Source organism: Rhipicephalus sanguineus, unplaced genomic scaffold (assembly GCF_013339695.2).
Source record: "Rhipicephalus sanguineus isolate Rsan-2018 unplaced genomic scaffold, BIME_Rsan_1.4 Seq4127, whole genome shotgun sequence".
Taxonomy (NCBI): Eukaryota; Metazoa; Arthropoda; class Arachnida; order Ixodida; family Ixodidae; genus Rhipicephalus; species Rhipicephalus sanguineus.
In genome coordinates this window covers 1-7,389 of record NW_023615198.1, presented here as the reverse complement: position 1 = coordinate 7,389, position 7,389 = coordinate 1, and the positions used below count along the sequence as shown (strand labels likewise).

At 48.0% G+C, this 7,389-nt stretch overlaps 1 long non-coding RNA gene across 1 annotated transcript; it reads right to left on the bottom strand.

Annotated features, from left to right (window-relative positions):
* Window positions 1–6,063: 6,063 nt before the first annotated feature.
* On the bottom strand, window positions 6,064–6,868 carry LOC125756659 (uncharacterized). Its single transcript, XR_007414667.1, has 2 exons — window positions 6,671–6,868; window positions 6,064–6,603 (listed from the first exon to the last, which is right to left on the bottom strand). It is a non-coding gene; the product is annotated as an uncharacterized LOC125756659 (long non-coding RNA).
* Window positions 6,869–7,389: the final 521 nt, after the last annotated feature.

Here is a 7,389-nt window from a genome sequence, read left to right as displayed (position 1 = left end):
ATTGTACTCATGCATATGGTTGTGAAGGAAAATAAGATAGTTTACCAGTATTTGCGGTGAAGTTGGTCGTATATCCCAAACAAGGTTTACGCTGTTAGCAATAATATGTAACAATATCGAGTGGTTGACTGCTGTGATGGCGTGAACAACGCAGCTGCCTCTGTTTACCTGCTGTAATCAGGGACTACTGTAGTATAAGAGTGGTACGTTATTAAGCGAAGCTCTGAGCCTCTTGTTGCTTGGGATTTCTGGTGGCGTTGTTCGACTCGCAAAGAAAAGTGGACCGATCACGAACGTAGTGGAATAATACATGGGGAGGTGACGAAGGCTTCAAGCGCTCCACAAATAATATAATAATAATAATAATAATAATAATAATAATAATAATAATATAATAATAATAATAATATATAATAATAATAATATAATAATATAACAATAATAATAATAATATTGTAGGGATCCCGGCTGAAGAGCCGACGAAGAAGATGAAGATGAAGAAGTGCAAAATGGCTGTAAGCTGCGTAGATTAGGCGTCAAACCTTCATTCCTTCTGGTGGAACTTTGTATTTGGCGCAGTCGTCAACAGCAACCTGATGTGGATAATTCTAAACTCGCTAGACGGGACGGTCGTCACATCATCACGGGCTATGCGCTGGACGGTGAGGACTTTGTTGAGGCACCGCAGCAGCTGACCACACCTGAAATGACGGATCCCGTCCCCAGCAAAGCAGAAGCACCGATCAGCGACATCACCAAAAGAGGTACTGTGAAAGCGGAAGAGTTTGAATCATGGAAGGGACTAGGCATTAACAGCAACACTGGAAGAGATGCAGATGCGAGGTAACCGCCGTCGATGAGAGCCATAATAAAGCATTAGACCAGCTAACATATACACAGCAACTATATGGAACAAAAAGCAATTTTGAAGACAATAACAGCTAAGGCACTACGTCAAGATATACTGAAGCCAGTTGTATTTGATGGTAGTACTGCTGGTGCGGATGTGTGGCTGGAACTTTATCAGTATGCCTGCAAACAGAGTAGCTGGGTAAACGACTCAGATCGTATAACGAGCATGCGATCGTGCATATCTGGGAGCGCTAAGAAGTGGTATAACCTACGCGTCCTGCACCACAATGAAGATTCATGGGAAACATGGAAAGACAGTTTTCTGCAAGCCTTCCAAATGAACCCAGTTTACTTATGGGATTAAGCTATCTCTTGCAAGCAGATAGCTAGCTGTTCGCTGGACCATTATTTTGAGAAGAGGCGCTTACTGCAACTAGCGGATCACATGCTCCGCGATTCATGCATCTTGCCATTAGTTATACACGGAATGACAAAAGGGTGCCGGAAACAAGTAGACATTATGTCACCGTCAACTTCAGGTCAGCTTCTTCACTGCTTAAAATACGTGTCATGTGAAAGCTGGTCCATTTTCACTCCAATACGTGAGGCACAACCTCAACAGAGGTTACATGACGAATACAGCGACTGCACTAGCAGCGTGGCATCTCGCATACCGAGCGAATGTGAACCAGCAGCATGATATCGAAATGTACTAACAAGGAAACTCGGATTCTGCAGGAGATTGTGTTTCTTATGAAATCGAACATTTTGTCCGCGCCCATGACTGTAAGGTGTCAGCGGTCGTGGATACTGGAGCATCAGTGAGTTTGACCAGCGAGTGGACGAAAAAAGTCGAAAGTTACGACACAACATGTCGAGAGCTAGCGAAATGGACGGACGTAAGAGTGCGTTTCAGAGATCAAGAGCATATGGGGAAAGGCCTTCTCATTACAGGTGTTGAGTTTGATTTCCTTGTGTCAAGGCCTGACATGAAGCTATTTAAAAGGAATATTCATTGGAATGACATCATCACCATTAAGCATTCTAACCTCGCACACACTCAAGACAGGAAAGTCACGTGCTCGCAAGAAGATGTGTCAACATTTCCTGAGATTTTGTATGCTCGGAACAATGCACACGCAACTGCAGTAAGTGAAGTACCATTTGAGCTTCGAGATAAAAGTGTCGTAAGAAAGAAACCATATGGACTAAGCCACGAAAAGAAAACATGGCTTAGCAAGAGCTCCAAGGAATGTTAGATTCTGGCATTATCAGACCATCAGCCTCCACATTTGCTTCACCGATTACCATTGCACCAAAACAAGACAGGTCATATTGATTGTGCACAGACTATAGACTTGTTAACAAGCAAAGCGACTTGTTGCCGTTCCCCGCATCGACGAAATAATTGACGAGACGGGAGGATGTACGTAAGTGGTTCTCCAGGATTGACTTATGTAAGGGTTACTGGCAAGTACCACTGAAAGAAGACCACATCACCTATCTGCCAATGGTTCTAGGAGCGCTAAGTAAAGCCCAACTTAAAATAAACGCTAAGAAGAGCGAATCTTTTTTTTGTCGGACGGTTGTGTTCTTAGTGCTAAAACATTAGCGCAAACAGTGCACAGCGGACGAAGAAACGACTAGGAGAAGCGCTAACTTCCACTATCGTTTTTATTAAAACAACACACACATATATACCTTCACATGTGATTACACAGATATCAGTCAACGCAAAAGGGGACACCTAAATAAAAAGCAAAACTACGCAGGACGTACACGTGCGGGTGAATTTAAGTAATCTAGTTCCTTTTTTAGTGCGATGGATGGCTTGCTGATGCGGCTTCCATTAGCAATCACTGCCGCCTCAATGATGAGCCTGGCTATCCTTAGGGTGATATGCCAACACTGTTGTACCGTCAAATAAAGGCACGCATTGCATTCCGCGCAATGAGCCGCCAATGAACCATCACTGCTGTTTGTAACTTCAGAACCAGGGCATGCTTTTCGAATCCTTTATTCAGGCATGCCCACGGGCAGCCTCCAAACAGCACAATGAACACAGTAACGTAGGCACACGCCCCTATATACAAGTGGCTCCAGGTTACACATGCGCAGTGGCGATCATTCACTTATCACCGCAACTTGACAACTACGACACGTGTAGCCTATCGCGATATGAACACAACACTCCCTTTCTGACAAACTTTAAGTACGGCTACTATAGCCCCAGCGATCAGGCGCCCGGCGTTGTCGGGTGCTTCTTCGGAGCGTAGTCATGTCCGGCTGCGGCATACGCTCCGTGCTCGACTGGTGTTGTGTAATCGGTGGCAGCGTCGTCGTCGAAGTAGTTGGGTCCCGTTCTTCGGGCACATGCGGCAGCTCGAACTCGTCGTCCACAGCTGGCTCTTTCTCCCGTTCAGACAGGAGTGGCGCAAATGATCGGCATGCACATATCGCACACGATTTCCCACCAACACTAAGTATGTGCATATTGATTTTACCTGCAACACTTTACCCGGTAACCACTTCACAGTCTCTCCACGCACCGATCGTACCAGTACGCACTCATTCATCGCAAAAGAACGAAACACTGCGCGCCGCTTGTCAGCGGATGTTTTCACTTTCTCTGCTTGGTCAGTCAACACACCGTCACATCTGGTCGTAGCAACGATAAGCGGGTCCTCAGTTTCCGTCGCAGAAACAATTCTGCTGGTGATTTCCCAGTGAAAGTGTGCGGGGTTGTGCGGTACGAGAACAAGAATTATCTAGGCGATGTTGTAGTGACCTGTTTGTACCTTCCTTTCGTCATCCATTAACTGCTTCAGGAGAGCCTTCTTAGTTGTTTGCACCGCTCGCTCGGCCGCTCCATTAGATTGCGGATGATACGGTGGGGTGAGCGTATGTTTCACGCCATTCGCTTTCAGGAAAGTTAGAAATTCCGCTGCGCGGAACTGAGGCCCGTTATCAGTAACCACTTCCACAGGCAACCCGTGCGACGCAAACCAGGAACGCACAGCCTCGACTGTTTTCGCAGCCGTTGTCGACTGCATACACTTAACTCTATCCATTTGGAAAAAGCATCTACTGCAATAAGAAACATTTGCGATTCTTTTTCCGCAAAATCCAAGTGGACTCGTTGCCACGGGTGTTCACAAACTTTCCATGGAAACAAAGGAACTGGCTGCGCTGCAGGAAGTACTGCCTGACAGATACTACATTTGCGCACCGCCTGTTCAAGGGCATCGTCGATACCCGGCCACCAGACCATTGACCGTGCAACAGCCTTCATTTTTGAGATCCCGAGATGCTGTTCGTGCAAGAGTGCTAGTACTACAGTCTTCAAGCTTTCAGGAACAACAACCCTGTTATTCCAAACAATACAGCCCTCGTCCACCGTGAGCTCAAATCGGCGAACCCAAAACGGTTGCAGTTCCGCACTGACAGTCTTTGGCCAACCTTGCCATATCCTATTTCGCACAACTCGCAGCAAACTGTCACACCCTGTTGCACGCTCAATGTCTTTCGCGGTCAGCGGCAAATCTGACAACGTGGAAAAGTAGCAAATTGTGTCCTCGTCATGCCCCCCCTCCGACAACGGTAGCCGTGACAAAGCATCAGCATGCGATATGGCGGAGCCCGGCTTATGCGTAATTTTGTACCGATAGTCTGCTAGAAATGTCAGCCATCTGTGCACCCTGGCAGTTGCCACGGCACCGCAATGTCGGTGTGGGTCGAAAAGAGCCGTCAGTGGTTGGTGATCCGTTAAAACGTTGAATGCCCTGCCATATAGATACTTGTGGAATTTTCTTACTCCAAATACTATGCTCAGTGCCTCTTTCTCTATTTGTCCGTAGTTCCGCTCGGACACTGACAGCGATCTTGAGGCGAAAGCGATAGGCTTCTCTTGGCCGTTCACGACATGCGATAGTACGGCTCCTAGGCCATACTCTGAAGCGTCACACGTGAGCTGAATTTCTTTTGCCACATCATATATTTCCAACACACTTTCATCCGTCAACAACGTTTTACACTTGTTGAACGCGTCGTCACATAGTCGGGACCAGTGCCACTTGGTTTCCTTGCGCAGCAAGCCATGGAGAGGCTCCAGTACTGTAGCTACATTTGGTAAAAATTTTGCGTAAAAATTGACCAGTCCCAAAAATGCCTTTAGTTGCGTGACATTGTCTGGCTTGGGTGCATTCTTTATCGCCCTTACTTTGTCACTGGTAGGGTGCAACCCATTGCCATCAACTTCGTGCCCCAAGTAGGTTACTCTTTTTTTAAACAAGCTGCACTTTTCCGCGTTGACCTTGATACCGTATTGGCTTAGGCGCATGAGCACTTGTTCAACTCTTTCACGACACTGCTCGTAGCTAACTCCCGCTATGATGACATCGTCAAGATAGCAAGCCGTGCCTTGCAAGCCCCTCAGGACTTGGTCCATTACCGCCTGAAATGCGGCTGGTGCACAGGCTACACCATAGGGTAGGCGCCTGTACCGGAAAAGGCCCATATGCGTGTTAATGGTGAGCAGTTCCTGAGCGTGCTCATCTAATTCCAGTTGCAGATACGCCTTACTCAGGTCAAGAACTGAAAACACAGCTCCACCTTGCAACGTGGTGAATATCTTCAGGCAGCGGTAGAGGGTAATGGTCAACTTCCACGAAAGGATTGACGGTGACCCGGTAATCCCCGCACAGTCGAATGCCATTATTCTTTTTCGGTACTACCACCAGTGGGGTGGCCCAAGCACTGTGCCTCACGCGGTACACAATGCCTGCCTTCTCCATATTAAGCAGCTCTTGTTCTACCTGCTCGCGTAACGCGTATGGCACTGGTCTCGCTTTACAAAAACAGGAGTAGCGCCTTTCTTAAGCACAATACTAGCGTGAAACCCTTTAATGGCCCCGTATCCTGGTTGAAATACCTCGCGGTACTTATCAGTTATCTGTGCTTCTTCACGTACGTTCTGCACCCGTACCACATTCGGCCAGTCGAGTTTTATTTTCGTTAGCCACTCCCGCCCCAATAATGTTGGCATTCTAGCCCCTGTGCTATCCTTAGCAATCACTAGTGGCAAGCGAACGTGTTGGCTCTGGTACTTTACATCAACATCCATAATACCTTTGACCGTGACAGGCGTGCCATTGTAGGTGACTAGCCTAACATCTGTTTCCCTGAAACTTGCATCGGAAAATGCTTTAAACATTCTGTTTCACACATTACCGATACGGCTGCGCCTGTATCTAGCTCCATCGAAATCTTTTTTCCGTTTATCAGCAACGGCACCACAATGGCAGGCGTGCCCGACCTACGGTCTGTGTGACACAGTGTCAACAACTCATCACGCGTTGCATCATTCGCCAGGCAATGAATAGCGCCCTAGTTTTACACATTTTGGCTACATGGCCTTTCTTGTTACATTTAAAACAACGGCTGTTCATGAACGGACAACTTACAGGAGAGTGCCGCCCACCGCAACGATGACACCCCTTAGTCTCTTGTGTACCTGCAGCTGAAGCGGTTTTCGGCATGTCACTCCGTGCGTAGTCCCCAGCGGGTGCTTGCCGCTGTCCAGCTGCCGTTTCCTTGTTCCAGTGAACGTCGCTGTCGACGGGGGTCCCTGTTGCGAGGGTCGCCACCATTTCCCGAGTGCCTCTAGTAGCAGATTCCATGGCTGCTACAATGCTGCAGGTGCGCTCCCAGGTTAATTCTGCATCAGGTGTCGCCAGAAGCCTGCACCGTATGCTGTCGGAACACAATCCCGCGATGAGACGATCTCGCAGGGCTTGCTCAAGAAATGTGCCGAACTCACACGTTGCAGCCAGTTTCTTGAGTCCTACTATGAAGTCGCTGATGCTTTCGTGCGGTTCTTGCTTGCGTTGGTTAAAACGGTATCTTTCCGTAACCACGGAGCACTTCGGGGTGTAGTGCTTTTTCAGCGTTGCGATGACCACGTCATACGTCTCCTGGGTAGGCGTTTTCGGCAGAAGAAGGCTCCTCAGCGTGACGTATGCCTCTCCCCGATGGACGTCAATAGCACTTGCCTTCTTATCCTCTGCGATGTCGTTAGCAGCTGCAAAACACTCAAATCGCTCGAAGAAAACATCGCAGTTGTCACCGTCCGGATCGAACTCTGGAAGCTTTCCGAGCATGGCACCCCGAACAGCTGCTGTTTTTCCGGCTGTCTGGATCCCATCCTCGTCGCCAGACATGTTGTAACTTCAGAACCAGGGCATGCTTTTCGAATCCTTTATTCAGGCATGCCCACGGGCAGCCTCAAAACAGCACAATGACACAGTAACGTAGGGCACACGCCCCTATATACAAGTGGCTCCAGGTTACACATGCGCAGTGGCGATCATTCACTTATCACCGCAACTTGACAACTACGACACGTGTAGCCTATCGCGATATGAACACCAACAACTGCCTTTTTTCACTTTTGCTTATGCGCGAGCATCTCACTTCAAACATCTGCCGTCGTCCGACGTACTTGAACCCACAGACAACGGATGTTGTACACTAACGCCC